Here is a 20,756-nt window from a genome sequence, read left to right on the forward strand (position 1 = left end):
TTAAGTAAAGAACTGGATAAGAATTATGTTGGTAAATTAATCACGATTTGGTATTTATATATAAATATTTACATATAAGTATATGAAGTGATGGGTTGATTTATATATAATTGTATGTGCTTAGTTGAATATGTATTTGTTGAATTGGTTTTGAATATGAAGTTTGTTACATTGCAAATACATAGTTGTATTGTTCTTAATGTGATATGAAAATTTTGGATAATGTTTGGAATTAGTTCTATGTAAGAATATACGCTTGTAAAGGGATTTCATAAGTAAAAAGTGGACATTGAAATATGCATTGCTATATTCGGCTGAGGTTTTGTAAAGTGACTAAATGAATAGTACTTTAAGTTATAAGGAATTAAGTTTGTTATTTTCTAAATGGTGCCAAATGGAATTTTCCAAAAATGAGATGTGTTTGAATATATTTATTTATTACGTCTTATATATGTGTTTATAGATTGTAGTATTATATTATATTTATGGTATGAACAAATGCAATGTGATAAAATGATATGTTCGGTGCTTATTGCTTATGAATTATAAATCTGATTATGTGTTTAGAAAGAACCGCAATATGATTTGCAAAGAGATTAATTTAGTTTTATTTATATTAATAATTATTTGTTTTAAAAGTTTCAATAAAATTATGCCTATGATTATTCCGAAGTTATGTTTCGTCTGGTAATACCTCGTAACCCCTTTTCGGCGACGGATACGGGTTAGGGGTGTTATAGTGGACCTGCTTCAACATGGCTCAATCGATACATCAGCCTAGGCCGAATGGGCACTGCCGATGTAACTAAAATGAATTCTCCTGAGGCCCGCAGAAAATAAGAGATAGGGGTGGCGGGCCAGCACTAGAAAAGGAGGTTGGACCATGGGTTTTTCGCTTTTTCGAAGCGGGGACTACGACCTTAGACTTGCCGCGTGTGTTCGTCATGGTGTGCCTGAAAAAGTAAAAGAATTCATCAATAATTAAATAAAGCATCACCATACAAACAAAGAAGCTGAGAAATAGTCATATAAATTAAAATACGACACTAAGAATCATCCTAAGACGTGCATCATCATTTAAACAACCGAAAATAGAGAATCAACTTCTAAAACAGTATTTATTAAAATCAATTATGAAAAAATAATAAAAAAAGAAACGAAATGGAAAATTAAAACGACAATAAACTAATGAAATTCCAGTAATAAAATCACATAATATCAAGAAGAATAGAAAGCTGAAATACCAACGTCAGATACTAGGAATAATAATATTAGGAAGAACAAGCACTATCATAATAAAATAAAACAGTAACTAAAAGATTAAATAATTACTGACTTAATAAAAATTAAAAGAAAATCAGTAAACATGTATAACTAGAAAAGAAAAAGAAAATAACTAATAATAATAATGATAATAAAGAAATAAAACAATAGAACTAATAATTAATTAATTAATTAATTAAGTAAAGAAAAGGTAAGGGCAAAAGGGGAAACCGACGGTGGGCGGTAGTAGGAACGAAGGCGCAGCGGTCGACAGGGAAACGATGGTCGAACAATGGTGGAGCAGGTTTGGTTGGAGAAGGGGGAAGATCGGAAATAAACATTGCTGATGGGGCGTTGGAGTTGAGTGGGGTGTGCGAAAAGGTGTAATGGGGGAAAAGAAAGGGCCTAGATGGCTAGTCGGTGAAAGGAAAGGGGAGAGGGGGTGCTGAAGGAAAATGGGTTCAGGTTTGGTGGGGTGTGTATGTGGGTGTGCGATGAAGAAGAAGGGTAGGAGTGGTGGGAGTGGTTGTTCGGTCGGGGTTGGGTCGACAGCCGAAAAGGGAGTGGTTGGAAGGAGCTACGGCTAGGGTTTATTGGGTAGGTGAGGGAAAGAAGACAAAGGTGAAAAATAAAATTGGGGCTTTTAATGGTGACACAGTCGTGTGAGGCCCGTGTTGGGCACACGGCCACGTTACACGCCCGTATGGCTCTCCCCTGCCTGTGTGCATTTAAAAATTTTTAACCTAGTCTTCACACGGCCTTGGACACGCTTGTGTGTCCAGGCTTTGTGGCACACACAGCCGTGTGCAACCTCCTTTGCTTTTCCCATGCAAGTGTGACCTTCCACAAGCCCATGTGGCTCAGCCATGTCTCTCACGCGGCCATGTGCCTTACCCATGTAACTTTCTGAATTGATTTAAAATTGAAAAAATTAGCTCCAGGTTTCACACGGCCTAGGACACGTCCGTGTGGTCACACGTCCTATCACACACTTGTGTGGACTATTTTAAGCCGTGTCTCTATCGATTTTTGGAAAAATAAGTCTCAGGATTCACACAGCCAAGGACATGCCCATGTGTCCAGGCCGTGTGGGTTAAATGGCCATGTCACCAGGCCATGTAACTCACTGTCGAACCCCTTTTAGTACACACGGCCCGGGAACACCCGTGTGTGTAAGCCGTGTGGGTCAAAAAATAAGATTTGCAAAGTTAACACTCGAGTTGCCTCCTGAGAAGTGCTTATTTAAAGTCTAAGCTCGACTTACCTCATATTCGCATGGTCACGATGGTTTGCAGTGTCGAAACTCCTCTTTCTTACTGTCAATTCTATTATCAAAATAAGATTTGAGTCAAGTAATATTTACCTTAAAAGTGTCAAATTTAGAATGAGTTACCTCAACTGTACTGTATGGGAAGACATTCTATACCGTAAAAGGAGTTGCTCCATTTGCATTAAGCTTTGAAGTGACAATTCGAGGGTCCGTTTTATCTAACAGTACCTGGTCCCCAACCTTAAATTGATTCGTTTCATCCTTATGCTTGTCATGGCGTCGCTTTGGTTCTGCATCGTATATTCTCGATTTCTTCTTGACATGTGTCCGCCATTCATCTAGTTCATCGATCTGTAACATTCATTCTTCATGAGTCATTCTGTTTCTGTCACTTGGACTGGAACGTGGCTCTATTACATTCTTTCGAGGGGTTTCTTGCAAAGAAGTTTAAGCCACAAGGTTACTCATATTAATAGAACTCATATAATCACCTCTATAACTAGATGTCTTAACAGAATCACGAGCTTAGAGTGTAATCATGTCATCACCTACATGAAGTATTAGTTCACCTGTACCAACATCAATAATAGTTCTGGCAGATGCTAGAAAGGGTAGACCTAGAATCAGAGATACATCACTATCCTCATCCATGTCTAAAACAATGAAATCAACTGGGAATATAAATTTATCAATTTTTACAAGTACGTCTTCAATAATACCCCTAGGAAATTTAATTGTTCTATCTGCGAATTGAATATTCATCCTAATTTATTTGGGTTTCCCAAATCCTAATTTCATAAACATTTTATAGGGCATGACATTAATACTAGCCCCTAAATCATCCAAAGCATTCTTAACATTCAAACTACCAATTAAACAAGGAATAGTAGAACTTCCTAGATCTTTCAATTTGTTGAGTAGTTTATTTTGCAAAATGGCTTAGCACACTGCATTTAGCTCCACATGCGACGAATCATCTATGTAACACCCCTAACCCTGTCCCATTACCGGAACAGGATTATAGAGCATTACCGATTGTTACACTGCATTTGCAAATAAAACAAAATAAATGCAATACTATATATCTAATAATAGCTTTAATAGACCCACCGTACTTATTAAGTATAAATAAAACAAACTTACGCTTCATTGGGAACTTAGAAAATTTTTCTTGCAATTTCAAAATTTCTTCTTTTAAACAGTACCACATGCCCGTGTGGCTAATTTAACATGCCTGTGTGGCTTGGGACACGCCCGTGTGCAACATTGACTTTTAAACATGGCCATGACACACGTCCGTGTGACCTACCCGTGTACTAAATTGACTTTAAGACACGGCCATGGCAACCAAGGCACACGCCCGTGTACCAGGCCGTGTGGACTCAATAATGAGCCTTTCACACGTTATTATCCAACCCTGTAAATATCAATCCACAACTAATACAAATACCAATACTAAACCATTCCAAACGCATTTTATATACTATCCAATACTTAGCTTTAAACACTTATCATGTATCATTATCAATTATCAATGTACTTATTTCATATTACAATCACAATCCAATATAACACAATTAAGTCATCCTAGGTACATGTCATTATTAACAATTAATATACTTTACCTTATTGAGTTCGGGGTCAGCCTGGGATGCTGATTCAACGATCTGACTTTAACTTATCCTGCACACGGAAACAAACCGTACGCTGAGTATGAACTCAGTGGTGTTTCTATAATCCGAACATTTAAAACATAACATACACTTATTATCCTATAATAATCATAAATATTCATTTATTCATTTCATAAGTAATTTCTTTGCAACTCATTTAACCTTCATCATCTAATAACTTGATTATTGCAACTCATTTAACCTTCATCATCTAATAACTTGATTAACTTTTTCATTTAATTCACAACAATAATATTCTCTATTCATATGTCTTACTTATGTTTCTGTTCACTATTCAATATCAGTAAACATATTTTAGTATCGATTAGTTTATCAGTTTCTTTCAGTAACATTTAGTCATTTGATAACAATTAGTTATCCAGTAATGATTATTCATTCAGTAGCGATCCTTTACTTAGTAACAATCAATTATTCGATGATATATTAGTATTTTTCAATAAAAATCATTTAATCATTATTATTCAGTATCAGTCATTTATTTATTCAGTAACAGTCAAATATTCGGTACAGTAAATTTTTCAATACCTTTATTTGCCCCTATTAACATGACTCGGACCTAGACGGATACACGGATCCAACCCACACATCAGGGATAATATACAGTGTTTTATAGGCCGAAGCCGGAATACACCGTAATGGCAACAGTAACAGTAACAGTTAGGTGCCGAGTACCTCTTCGGAGCGAATCCAGAACAGTCACAATAGTCGACACATATAGTGTCTCATCAACACACAGTCGGAATATCCCTGAACACTTCTAATCCTATGGCATGCCAACTATATCTGACTAACCCGATACAGTTAATAGGGTATTCAGTGAACTTTCAAATTTTCAATTTCATTTGTAATTTAATTTCAATTCAATTTAGTACATTTTTCCATATCAATCCGCATGCAATTCACTTTCAATACAATATACATTTCAATTCATTTCCAATAATCACACATTCAATTCAACATTATGATATCACATACTCACCTTATTTTATATACCTTACACATGAAATATTAAATGCAACAACTAATAGATAAGTTTCGGATTATAGAAATACAAACCGTGATTTCTGAGCTAACTCTTGTTGACTTCGTCTTTTCCTTTCTTAACCGAGGATTTTTTGGCACCCCGTTAGCTACGAAATTAATACAATTTATAATCATTAATACAGTACAATTTTCACATTGAATGTTTCAATTTTTATTCAACTTTTGTCTAAATTTCAATTTAGTCCCAAACTGAGACTAACTTTTATTTTTCACCTTTAACTCAATATTTTCATTCAATTTTCACTTTAAACTAATTTCAGCTCTCTAATTTCAGCATAAAACCATAATTTTGAAATTCTTTCAATTTAGTCCCTAAAGCATAGAACTTATGAATTACTTTACAATTCAATCATTATTTTACTTCTAACTTGAATTTCTATCAATTTAATCCCTAATTCATCATTTTATTCAACATGAACAATATTTAAAAATCTAATAACTTTCAATATATCAACTTAATTTCATCAAAACCTTATTCCAAAGCTTCTAAAATATCAAAATTAAGTAAAAAGGGCTAAATTGACTTACCTATTTGAGCTTCAAGCACCAAACCCCAATTTTCTCTTTTCTTCCTTTCTTTTCTTTCTTTCTTTCTTTTTCTCCCTTGCTGTCTGTTTCGTTTCATTCTGCTTCTTTTCTATCCTTTTTCATTTCTTTTTCTTTTGTTTTACTTTATATATATATAATAAGTTAACTTAATAAATATCTAAATAATATCAAATATTTATTTTACATTTGTATCCATTTTTATCCACACACGTGTCATAATTTAATAAATTTATTACATAAAAATCTTATAATATAATATAATAACAATAATAATATACTTATATAATAAATAATACTTTTATACATGTGTACATTATTAATACATATGTATCCATATATCACCATGCATTTGTCATTCTTTTCTTTATTCTATTTATTTAATATTTTATTATAATAAAAATCTATTTACTTAAATAAAAGTAATTAAATAAACATATCACAATTGTACCAATATAATTATTACACATGTATATATTTTTTTATTCCCATACATTTGTCTTTACTTTAATTTATTTCATAATATAATATCAATTTAATAGAAATAACATTAATAAATATCAAATATAAAACCATAATAAATAATAATAATAATAATATACATATTTATGCATAAAAATCAAAGATTTTTATGCATTTGCCGCCTCAACTATATCAAATGGCATATTTTCCATTTTGGTCCCCTCTTTTTTTTATTAATCTATAATTAAACCTTTACACTTTATTCAATTTAATCCTTTTATCCAATTATCATTAATTAAGTTAAATTCACTTAATTAAACTTTAATTAACCACTCACTTAACTTCGTAAATATTTATAATAAATATTTACGAATCCATTTTTCAGAAATGAAGACCCGAAAATACACTTTTCTGATAACCGTAAAGTTCGGGTCATTACAATCTAACTTTCGTTTGTTTGCCAAAAACTCCTTAAAAAATTTAGCGGAATTGGGCATCTACGAAAAAGCTTCATTAAACGGTAAGTTAATATGCAACTTTTTCAAAAGTTTAAGAAATTTACCAAATTTTTCATTTGTGTGGTCTTTCTTTTTCGCGTTCAGATATGGCACACGAGGTTTGTATTCCTTACCGACCGATTTTTGTTCATTTTGGCTTACCTCAACCTTACCTTTACTTACAGCACTATCTTGCCTCGGTTCTGATTCAGATTCAACAAACTCATCTTCATCTCACTGTAACATCCCTTAACCTTTATCCGTACCCGGAACAAGATTACGGGGCATTACCAGTCAATTCAGTTCAATCACTTTAAATCACATTCAAACCTACTCAAAACATGTCAACTTAGATATTTTACGTGCTTATATGATGAATCTTTTTAAGTATTTTACATACATTATCAAATAGTTCAAATTTCTTACCAAATAAGCCAATATACTATTACCAAATCCAAATTTACTTATTTCATCCTTACCTTGACAATCCAAAATGACACACATAGACATTTTAGGTACATGACATTACCAATTATTAATATACTACACCACGTTGAGTTCGGGATCGACCTGGGAAGCTGATTCAACAGTCTGATTTTAACCTATCCTGAGCATGGAAACAAACCATACGCTGAGTATGAACTCAGTGGTATTTCTATAATCTGAACACTTAATAATATAACATACACTACAAAGATAAAATCCTTTCTAATTCACTCAAATTTTCTCATCTACTAACCCTATTAGCTTTTCAAAATAAATTCACAAATCATTTGAACAATAATGTTTTCCATTCATAGATAAGTTTAGAAATACATAATTCATATGTCTCACTCATACTTCCGTTCACTATTCATTATCAGTAAATAATATTCAACTATTCACTTCTCAGTCAGTATTCTGTACTTATCCATTTCAATAACAGTTAGTATTTTTCAGTAATGATCAATTGATCCTTATTATTCAGTAACAATCAGTCATTAAAGAAATCAGTCATTCAGTATTTTTATTTACCCCTATTAACATGACTCGGAACACACCAGTACGACAATCAGTGCCTCATCAGCTTTACCGAAGAAAACAGTAACAATACGGTACTCAGTACCTCATCATATTAAATCGAAGTAACAGTAACAGTATGACACACATGGTGTCTCATCGACCCAAAGTCGAAGTAACAGTACGACACTTATAGTGCCTCATTGACTCAAGGTCGAAGTATCCCTGAACACTTCCAATCCTATGGTATGCCAACTATATCCGACCCAGCCCGATACAGTTAATAGGGTATTCAATTCATTTCTCAATTCATAGTAATTAATCATTTCAATATCCATTTCACAATAATTACATATTCATATTTATTTCATCACATTCCCAATCAATTTAATTTTCAATATAACATACATTCAATATTAAATTTCCACATCAATCATATATATCCATATAAATTCAATAAATTTATCACATACCAAATCAATCCATTTCAATTGTAAAACACAATATAAATAATTCTCACCTAAATTACTTACCGTAATATTTAATCAAAATACAACAACTAATAATTAAATTCACTTTTCAATTTCAACCAATATTCACTCCAATTCAAATAATCATCTTGACGCACTTACCATACATATTAAATAATAATTTCAACAATTAAATATTAAGTTCGAATTATAGAAATACAAACCATAATTTCTGAGCTAACCCTCGTTGATTTTGTCTTTTCCTTCCTTAGCCAAGGTTTTCCGAAACAACGTTAGCTAAAAAAATTAAAACAATTTTTATAGTCATTAATACAATACTAATTTATATTGAATAATTGAATTTCTATGCAATTTCTACCTTATTTTCAATTTGATCCTAACTAAGTTCACTTACTGTTCTAACTCAATTCATACTTTATTTCTACTCAACTTCTTATCATATCCAACATAAATATCCAATGTTCATGATAAAATCCTAATTTTAAATTTCTTTCAATTTAGTCCTTCAAACACAAAACTTATAACTTACTTTACAATTTAATCCTTTAATCAATTCTAAATAAGAATTCTATCAATTTAATCCATAATTCAATTATTTGTTCAATATGAACTATACTCAAAAACCTAAGAACTTCCAAAATCTCAACTTAATTTCTACAAAACTTTGTTCTAAAACTTCTTAAACATCAAAATTAAAAGAAAATGACTTAATTGACTTACCAAATTAAACTCCAAGCTTTAAAACCTGAGTTTTTCCTTTTCTTTTTCTTTTCTTCTTTCCTTTCTCCCTATTTCGAAAGCTTCTGTTTCTTTTCTCCTTTTGTTTCTTTGGTTATTTTACTTTATTTCATATATATATTAGTTAATAATATTAATAATAATACATTATAATAATAATATAATATAATAATATTTAATTCATAAATATCATTTACTTAAATTATAAGAAAATATTTTGTTTTATTACAAATGTATTTATATGTATTTTACACATGTACCATTAATCATTATACAATTGTCTTCATTTTAATAATTTAATATAAAACTATAATAATTATAATAAATATTTATTTAATAACAAATACATATATCACAATTATACATATAAATATTTTTACATTTGTATATTATCATTACCATCCATTTGTCTTTCTTTTATTTATTTATCATACAAAAAACTTATCATATAATTATTTAATTAATAAATATCTTTTAACTTAAATTTTAAGTAAATAAATAATTATAATACAAGTGTATATATGTACATTATTACACTTGTACCATCTTATCACCATACACTTGTCTTAATTTATTTTATTTCATAATGTAATAATATTAATAATAATATTTTAATAGAAAACCATAATAATAAATAATAATTATTTCATATAATATATAATCGAAGAAAAATCTTTTCTTCCCATTTGCCGTCTCACCTAATGAAATAGGCATAATTGCCTATTTAATCCCTTTTATTTTATTTTAATCTATAATTAAACATTTACCCTTTATTCAATTTAATTCTTATCCTAATTAACCTTAATTAAACTCTAATTAACCACTCAATTAACTTTGTAAATATTTATTATAAATATTTACGAATTCGTTTTCCAAAAATGGAGACCAATAATACATTTTCTGTTAATCATAAATTTCGGGTTGTTACACTCGCACAGTAATTGCATGAAGTTTCTCCCTTGGGTTAGTTTTGGTATTACTAGGCGAGCTACCTTGTGGTCATTCTGAAATCAACTTTGCAAGTTGACCGATTTGGTTCTCAAGCCCTTGAATCGATGCTTGTTGTTTTGTAAGTACTGTTTCAGTGTTTTGGAAGCGAGTTTTTGACATAGAAATAAACTTCATCAACATCTCCTCAAGGTTCGGCTTTTCTCTTTTGGTAAGGTGATTGAAAGCTTGGATGGGGTTGTGGTCTTCGGTTTCTGATGTATGCGTGATAAGTTTTATATTTATGATTGATCGTACTTGAAAACTAACTATTATCACGATGAAAGCAAGCACACCTATCGAACAGTAGTATAGTTTATAACAAGACCGGAATGTCAAACCCACAGGAACTAAAAGTACTAGTATTAACTTTCTTTTTATTATCTCGCCTAAAAATAAGGAGATTCACTTTATCTCAACTAATTAACTAAACTAAGAATGCATAGGAAGAAAATTGGGGAAATACTTTTGGGAAAACTGGTTGATTTGGACAATACCCAAGGAAAAATCCACCTAGACTTCACTTGTTACTTGACTCTGAACCAGACGATTTATTCACTTGACTCGATCCGTAGAAATCCCTAAGTTCTATTATTATCTCTCTCAAGACTAACAACGTCTAACCCTATGTTGATTAATTGAAATCTCTTTCTAATTAAAACCCCTAGTGTTGCATTAACTCGATCTATGGATTCCCTTATTAGGTTTGACCCTAATCCGACAGATTTATGTCGCCCTATGTCTAGGGGTGTAATCAACTTCGCTTAATCATGCTAGATCTACTCTTAGACAGGGACTTTTGCTCATCTGAATAAGCACATCAAAACTTGAATCAATATCTTGGAATATTAAAACAAGAATTAAGAACATATCAAGTATTTATCATAAAATTTAGAAAATAATAACAAGATTCGTCTTAGGTTTCATTCCCCTTAGGTGTTTAGGGGACTTAGTTCATAAGTGTAAAAGGAAACATCTCAAAAGAATAATAATAACAAAACATAAAGAAAACCCAAAAACCCCTGAAGGAAATTGAAGGGAGATCTTCAGTCTTGAAGGAGAATCCAGCTTCTGAGATGGATCAATCGGCTTTTTTCGAGTAATTCCTCGCATCCTACTCCGTGTGTCTCTTAGATGCCTCTTCAGGTGTTTATATAAACTTTAGAATGTTTCAAAACCCTCAAAAGTGGCCTTTTTCGAGTAAAACTAGACTTGGGCTCGACAGGGACACGCCCGTGTGAGGTGGTTTAGGCCGTGTTTAGAGTCTGCTAAATAGACACGGCTGTGTGGTGTGGCTTAGGCCGTGTTGCAATCTGTTAAATAGACACGGGCGTGTGAACTACCCGTGTGAGGAAGTCAAGGCCGTGTTGATTTCCTACGTTGACCCATTTTCTCCGTTTTTGGCCCGTTTCTCTCTTTTTTTACTCTCCTATGCTCACCTAAGTATAAAACATGAAATTAAAGGATTAGGAGCATCGAATTCTACAAATCTGATGATAATTCATCTAAAAATATGCTAAGCATATGATAAAAATATGTATAAATTACGACTTATCAGTTTCCTTGACCACCCCAAGAGAAATTGGGATGGTTCCTCCAACCTACATTATAAGTGTTATTGTAAGGATTATTCTGAGGTCTAGAAATATTACCCGAATAGTTGATTTGTTCGTTCTCTGTACTAGGACCGTAAGGCAAATATTCTGGATTGCTCATTCCTCATCTATTTGCATCGCATTGCATCACCAGGTGTACCTGCGTAAAATCACAAAAACCATCAATTTTCTTATTTAATTGTTCTAACTGATTTGATAGCATGGTAACTGCATCTAAGTTAAAAACACCAGCTGCTTTTTTCGGCTTCGTCCTAATGACTTTCCACTGATAATTATTCAGTGACATCTCCTCTATAAACTCATAAGCTTCTTCAGATGTTTTATTATTCAAAGAACCACCGGCGGCTACATCGATCAATTGCCTAGTTGAGGGATTCAAACTGTTGTAGAAGGTTTGAACCTGTAGCCATAGAGGTAACCCATGGTGAGGGCACATTCTCAATAAATCCTTATACCTCTCCCATGCATCATATAGGGTCTCTAAATCCATCTGTACAAAGGAAGAGATATCATTCCTCAACTTAGCTGTCTTAGCCGATGGGAAGTACCTCAATAGGAATTTATCAGTAATTTGATCCCATGTAGTGATAAAACCTCGTGGTAAGTAATTCAACCACTATTTAGCTTTATTCCTCAACGAGAAAGGAAACAACCGTAGGTGAATGACATCGTCAGAAATGCCATTTATCTTGAAAGTATCATAGACTTCTAGAAAATTAGCCAAATGAGTATTTGGATCTTCGTCTTGTAAACCATCTAACTAAACAAATTGTTGAATCATCTGAATAGTGTTCGGCTTCAATTCGAAGTTATTCACAGCAATAATAAGTCTCACAATACTCGATTCAGCCCCAGTTAGAGTGAGCTTGGCATAATTATACATGGTACGAGGAGCAAGATTCGGATTTACAGCAACTACATGAGGGAGTTGATTATTCAGATTATCAACCATATCCTCAGTGATAATGATAACTTCCTCTTGCTCTTCCACTATACTCTATCGACTCTGCCTTACTTCTCTACAGTTTCTGCGGGCTGTGACTTCAATCTCACTATCAAATACTAAAGGTCCTAACGGGTTTCTTCTAGTCATAAACTCAAGCAACCTGCCAGAAGCAAATAAAAGAAAAATTAGGAAACAAAAATTAAACCAAAATAAAAATAAAAATGGCTAAATTAATAAAAATCGAGTGTTCCTAATATTTTAGTCCCCGGAAACGGCGCCAAAAACTTAATGGTCACTACAATAACTATAATTACGACAAAGGCAAGCGCACCTGTCGAACAATAGTATAGTTATAGTGAGTAGGGAATATCGTATCCACGAGGACTAAAGGTACTAGTAATTATTATTTTTCTATTATTTAGCTGACAAATTAATGAGATTGATTTTAATATAAAATTAACTAAATTAAGAACGCAACAGAGAATGAATTGGGAAAATAAAAAAAATATAACCAATGAGATGGCAATATCCAGGAAAGAATCCACCTAGACTTCACCTATTATTTTGAATCTAAATTAAATGATTTATTCACTTATGCCTTGATCCGTAGAAATCCCTAAATTATGTTAATATCTCTTTCGAGAGTAAGAACAACTAACTCTAAGTTGATTAATTAAAATTTCTTTCTAATTAAAACCCCTATTGTCGCATTAACTCAATCTATGGATTCCCTTATTAGATTTGACTCTAATCTAGTAGATTTATGTTGTCCGATTTCTAGGATTGCATGCAACTCCACTCAATTATGCTAGATCTACTCTTAAACAGGGACTTTTACTCCACTAAAATAAGCACATTTAACATGAATCAATATCTTAAAAATATTAAAACACGAATTAAGCATACATAATTGAGAACAAGAATTAAGTATTTATCATGTAATTCAGAAATCAAATAATAAGATTTGTCATAAGTTTCATCTTTCCTAGTTATCTAGGGAATTTAGTTCATAATCTAGAATAAAACCATCTCAAAGTTAGGATAACAACAAGACATAAAGAAACCCAATAAAACTTCTAAGGAAATTGAATGGGGATCTTCAATCTTGAAGGAGATCCACTTCTGAGTTCAGTCTAGTGGCTTTCTTCGAGTCTTTTCTTCGTTCTTCTCTGCGTGCTCTCTTAGGTCTTCTTCTAATATGTATTTATAGACTTTAGAATGCGCAGAAAGCCTAAAAATTGGATTTTTCTGCATGTTTGGTAAATAGGAAGCGATATCGATACGGGATGGCACATGGAGGTGTGGCCAGCTCGTATAGAAATGCCCAGGCCGTGTGGATCCTGGAAATAGCTCTTTTTGTCCGATTTTGGCTCGTTTTTCACTCCTTTCGCTCCCCTATTCTCACCTAAGTATAGAAACATGAATTTAAAAGATAAGGAGAATCAAATTCACTAATTTACATAATAAATCATCTGAAAATGCATCAAGAATGGGATTAAAAACATGTTACTTTTATAGCTTATCATTATTCTATTCATTTTTATTTAAACACGCAATTCATTTTTGATTTCAACGAGCTAGCGGAGGGACCGATTGGACATATGAAGTTGAGGCTCAAATGATTTATAATTAGGTTTTGGCTTTTCGCCTATTAATTATAAACTCATTTGGTCACGAAGTCATTCCATTACAGTATTGTGATTGGGCTCTCCCCAATGACATACCATTACGAAAGCACCTACTTAGTACTCGTCCAATGACATTGTCATTAGTGTGTTACACTCATAAGATATCCTTGATCTATTTGGGATAATATTCGTTCTTCCTTCATGAAAAGACAATCACTATCAATTAGTAATCAAGTCATCCATCACAAAGAAAGATGACCCGTGGTCACGTTTACTTTTCATCAACCATGTAATACCAATGAGAGGATGTCATTTACCTACGTTTTGGGCTATAAATTCCATTGTTGTGAATGATGCTACTTACTATAGAAGTCGTACACCCAACGCATCAGCTTTCGACTCATTATCTATTTGAACTCAAACTTTTACTTACATCAAAGTGTATGAGTCACACATACATAATCCGCCATCCACTCAGGATTTAAGTACGCCACACTATGAACGTCACAAGTGAATAAATCCATAAATGGTTTCAAGATCTATTTTGCTTAGATCCTGTTCGATGTACTATCAGTCTAGTCAATCACATCGATGTCTCTATCTTCTGGAAGTCATTCACTCTGATGCCTAAGACAAGGCATCTTCCCAATTGGACTTGAAAGATGACATATTAGTCTTTTAATCAGTTTTTTCTTTTTTGATTAGACTAAGGACATGTTTAGGTTCATCTACTAATATAAATTTTATTTCTGTATTACAATCCAACCACGTAATACCGCTCAGTATTAGTTAAACATTAGACAATCAATGAATAACATTTGCTTTAATTCTGTTTTGCGTGCAAAAACCATGTGAGGATAATTATACAAAGGATATTAATGTAATCAATGAATTTGTTTTATTAACCAATTTATTAGAAAAAATTACAAGTGTATATTAACAAAAATACTACACTTAGGGCACCAAATCCAACAACTTGAACAAATGTTGCACATTCAAATATTCTAAAATGGGTTGTATTTGTCTTCTAACCAAAAGTTAATTGTAGTGGGAAATATTTATCATAACTTATCAGCATGATGCGTACAAGTGTCGATTCATATAAAATATCATATCTTTGTACATATATACAAAAACTTTTGTTCTAAAAAAATGGTTTAACTACTAATTCGAGGCATTGAATCATTAATTATGCTAAACCATTTTATACGCATAAAGATAAGGCTTTGTAATAGTTATCCGCACTTACAATATAGCATACAATAATCATTTAAAACCCGAGAAATGAACTCACCAATATTTGCATGAATTGCTTTGATTGCATAATCTGAAAGTTTTGTTCTTAAACAAATCATTAAATAAGTAATCTCGCAAACTACATGTTGCGATTTGATAACTCACATTTGATTATCTTGTATGTGCATATACTAAAATAATATCAAAACAGTCCACTTTCCAGATAAATGGGCCCATATTTCTTTCAGAAATACAAGAGAATCCCGACTTTCACTAGTGAGGTTTAATGAATCTTTTTTCAGAGCAAGCAACACTTAGAAAAACAAGGACCTTCAATTTCATTAATGAATATCCATATAAATTCTCTTTTCGCATCATTATTGTTTAGGATGGTCTAACCGGTTATGTTAACAAATTAATATATTTCTCTCAGAGAAATAAGAGAACAAAGAGAAGTATAAATTTTATTAATCAATAGGGATAGTTTACAATGCTTTTCTAAAGTATATATTTATAGACATAAGAGGTATACATGGTATAAAACTTTATTTCTAATAAACATTAAAGTCTTAATGTATATCAAATTTATCTTGATATTGATGGACATCTGTTTAATAATAAAATATTTATAACAATAATAATTTAATTTAATTTCCTATTATTTTTAATTTTTAATTTTTAAATTTTTTAAATTTTAATTATTTTTGAATTAATATGTAATTAGGAAAATGAATTAGGATAAAAAAACATTTTTTATTATAAAAAAGAGATAATATAATTTTTGGACCCTGAATTTGGCAACTAGCCCCACTTTGGTACATGTATGTTTTTGTTCACTTTGGTATTTGAACTTGGCAACTAGGTCTATTTTATTCCCTCAACTTGGATTCTGTCAAGATTTTACGATGTGACCAGTAAAAATTTCTTGAAACCGATAAAAATTGAAAACTGGGACGAAAACTAGTAGTTGAATAGGTTGAACTGGTTTATTAATTTTAATTTTTTATGAATTTTTAATTAATTAATTAATTATTGTTGGTCTAGCAGTAGAACCAATCAAACTAACTTAATCAGGAGCCAATAGTTTGACTAGTTCAATTAATAAAATACTACAACACTTTAAGATTATATAATATCATCACCTGAAAATTTATATAACATTTTTAATTTTCAAATGATAATGTAACACAATCTCAAAGTGGCATGTAATCAAACTTTTTATATTTTTCAAAATGGAGGACCAAAATGAATCTAGTTGTTTAGTTCACGTACCAAAATGGATAAAAAAAGTACATAAACCAAAGTGGAGTTAGATGCCAAGTTAAAGGATCAAAACTTGTATTATCCCTCAAAAAATATTTACATCTTAAAAGAAAAAAAAACGTGGCTTTATTATATTAAAGGGGCAGGGACGGGGCATTAATAGGAAGCAAGCGATTTCCATCCAAAATAGATAGAATAATTATTTTAAAAGTTTAAAAATACAGTATAATCGAAATGTAAGTATAAATATATGTTGGAGTAATCACCAAATCTAAAATTAGACTATTATAATGTAAATAAATTAAAATAATTTATACTATAAATTAATTAACTGGACTAAAATTTACATATGATAATTAACTCATATTAAGACTTGAAAAATTCACACACTTAATTATACATGATGACTTAAGATTCAAAGCTTCCATCTTTGTTAACAGTGGGAATGTCTTAAGAACAATAGAGGGATTAATTTTTAATTCTGGAATTGAAAATTAAATAAAAAATATTTTATAAGAGGGAACAAAAGCATGCGACTATATGCATGTAGAGAAGGTGAAGGAACATGTTTAAGTCAACCAGGTAAAGATGCTGAAGTGTTGTTAGAAACTACAAACTAGAAAAATCAACGCTAAGCTAAGCTATGGCAAGTGAGGAAGAAAAAAAGGGTATACCCTTGAATTTTTTTTTAAAATTAGATCATAAAATTTTGTTTGTATTTGAAAGAAAAACTCATGCATTATTATAATTTAATATAACATAAATTATAAATTCACTTAATTTCAAAAAATTAATAAATAATTATTGAATTATTCAAAAAATTTTATTTAAATCACTGAGTTGTTATTTTTCTTTAAAGAAAAAATCTAGCTAGCGAGTTCCAAGCAATGATTCAACGATTAATACAATAAATTAATACTTATAGACAAGTAGAAGAACATACCTTAGATTCAAGTCGACCTGGCAGTTAATGTTGGAAGTCGAAGAAGAAAATTATTTGGATTTTAATTCACAGATTTATGACGTTCAAAACTATTTCATGAAATAAAATTAAACTGTAGAAGGGAAAAAGAAAAAAAAATTAAGTGGTATTGGTATAAACGGTACGAACAAAGAATACTATATAACTTAATGATGTAAATAAAAATTTTCAAATAATTCAATAAATATTTATAATTTTTTAAAATTAAATAGACAAATCTTATACTTACTAACAAATTAATAACATTAAGTATAGATTAACCTTTAATACATAATCAGACTCAACCTTTAATAATTGAAGAGTGGACAAAGGTAGGGTGGGATGCAGGATTTGACATTTACGTGTTGTTTGCTTTCACACACACACCATTTTCGAGACTGTAAAAGAAAAGCGTTGAAATGTGGAGCTAGTATCGTCGTCTCCGTTTGTCACTCTGATGTACAGTTGTGAGAGAGAAAAGAAAAGAATGGTGGAGCCTTTGCTGTAAACAACATAGATTATAGAGCATGCCAGCATTGATATTTATATATTTTCCATTTTTGCTTTAATATAAGTTTTCATTTATTTTCAAAAAAAAAAAGAGTTTTCATTAATTTGCGGGAGTTACCTGTACTGTTAGAATGATACTAGTTTCGCCATGTCACTATACTGACACCTACAAAGCAATGTATATTTTCCCACAATCCAAACACATCATACTCTCATGGAAGCCACTATATATATCACTAACACGTATTAGGTTTGAGTTTAAGAGATTTGGATTAATGTAGAAAGTATATAAAGATTTAGATTATATTTGTTTTCTTTATTAAAAATATAAATTATTTTTTTTAAATTTATTTATTTTTATTATTAAAAATTGATATTGTTGATAAAATAATCAGATAATTACATATGACGTATCACATATACTTTATATTAACATATAAATATTAAATTTTAACTCCAAAAATAAATAAAATTAAAAAAAACTAATTTATTATTTAATTTAACTTTTACTACCAATGCAATTACACCATGCATCCTTTAAATGCAATTGTGATTAATGCTATGAAAAAAGGTTAAAATGTAGTTACTTTGACCTAAGTTTAGCTAAATATAGAAGTGATAGGTAAAAAAAAAGGAGAGGGTGGACTCTCTGACCTTATCTGTCGGTCATCGCCTCGAATTCCTCTCCCATTCCCGATAGTGACACACCACACACAAGGTCACAAAAAAAAGTAATTTTTATTCAAAGAAATTAAATTTGTAATTGATAATTTTTATAGGAAGAAGTTTGTGAAATATGTTTATCAAGTGTCAATAACTCTCAACATGTTAGTATAATTATTTACTCTTTTAAAAGCTCGAGTTTTCTAAAAAATGATAGTTTTATATAAAAAATTGTTTGGGGTGAATTTAAATGGACAATACTTTTATTTACAGTTAGTGTAAAAATAATAGTGACAGTAAAAATAAATATTGTAACGTGAGATAAAAAATAAAATAAGTACATCGCACCTTACCGCCTGTCCAAACCCACCCATAATTGAATTTTCTTAAAAAGTGAACCATTGTGCGTTTTACTTAATGTTATTTAAACAAATTTCCTATAACAATGATTAAGTAAGAATGTTATCACTTGAGCTACTTCTCAACAACCATATTTTTTTTATAATCACAGGGATCCTCTATTATTTTATAATTTGAAATTAATAACTTAATATTTAATAATGAATTTGTAGTTGGAAAAGAAAATTAGGTATGGGTAAGTGTGACTCACTTTTTTTTACTTGACTATTCTATTATTTATGTCATCATACTATTATTTTGTTATGATTAGTACAGTAATTTTAAACCTGGAATTCTAGGTTACATAAACGATTAGACACAACAATCTAAGTGGTAATTTTATTCTACTTTCTTTATTTTTAGGTTCTGTTTTTATTTATTTATTTATTACTATTTTCATGTTTATGACTGCATCCCACCATCATCCCATTTATCTTGATTGTGCAGACCAAAAAATTGAAGAAAATCAATAATCGATTTTATTTTAATTTTAGATTTATTAAATCTAATTTTGGTTTTGTTTAAAATTTTTTAAAAATAATAATCAAAGTACAACATAATAATTATAATTTTTTAAATTAAAAAAATCGATTCGAGTGCATGGTGGTCGTGGTCATTTCTGAAACTGAGGAAATAAATAGCTAGTAGGGTCGAGTCTACATCTATGTTTTGTCTTTTTCTAAACGTCTAATTTTATGGAAGGTCCTTATACTATGTTTTTTTACAAATTAGTCCTTATACTATAATTTAATCATTTTTAATTATTACTTTTGAAATGTGTATTTTAAATATTAAATCTAACTTTTCTGCCTAGTTTTTTTAAAAAAATTTATACATATATATATGATAACCTAACCTATATAATCTGGTATCCCACTTCAAATCCATATAAACATAAAACTTGTTTATTTTATTGAAAACACATTTTTATTTCTATTTATCAAATGTGTTTCTCATCTTTAAAAAAATAAAAACTATTTTTTGAAAATGAAAATATAAAATATTTTCAGAAATCAAACCCAACCTTAATTTCAAGAATAAAAATACACATTTTGAAAATTAGATAAATTATACATCATCAATTTATAATAGACAGACTAAATTCATCAAAAATACATAATACAAGGACCTTTTACAAAAATTTTCATTTTTTTAAAACTTTGGGTTCCAAATTCCAACTCTTTTTACTCATCTTAACTACTCCCCCATCACCCATATTTTCCTCTTCATTATTTCATTATCACCCAAAAAGGCCAAAACCCCACCACTCTCCCCGCCTCTCTCTCTCCCCCCTCCCTTGAACAGAGGCTAAACTCTTGGGGGGGATAAAGAGATAAGAGAGAATCCAAGCAACACACATACACAAAACCCTTAGCTGCCACCAAAGCCTCTTTTGAAGATATAGTTTTTAAGGGAGCATTCATTCTGAGGGGAATGTTGTCTGGACCGGGGACACTTGTGTTTCTAATCCATTTTCCCTGCAATATTGTTCTGGCCATGGGGATCTTTATATTGCTTATTTTTGTAATGGATTAAGGTTGTA

General features: G+C 30.7%; 1 non-coding gene across 1 annotated transcript; it reads left to right on the top strand.

Moving 5' to 3' along the window:
- The first annotated feature begins 12,023 nt into the window (after positions 1–12,023).
- On the top strand, positions 12,024–12,130 carry LOC121211781 (small nucleolar RNA R71). Its single transcript, XR_005906999.1, has one exon. It is a non-coding gene; the product is annotated as a small nucleolar RNA R71 (small nucleolar RNA).
- The last annotated feature ends 8,626 nt before the right edge of the window (positions 12,131–20,756 follow it).

Source organism: Gossypium hirsutum, chromosome A12, assembly GCF_007990345.1.
Source record: "Gossypium hirsutum isolate 1008001.06 chromosome A12, Gossypium_hirsutum_v2.1, whole genome shotgun sequence".
Classification (NCBI taxonomy): Eukaryota; Viridiplantae; Streptophyta; class Magnoliopsida; order Malvales; family Malvaceae; genus Gossypium; species Gossypium hirsutum.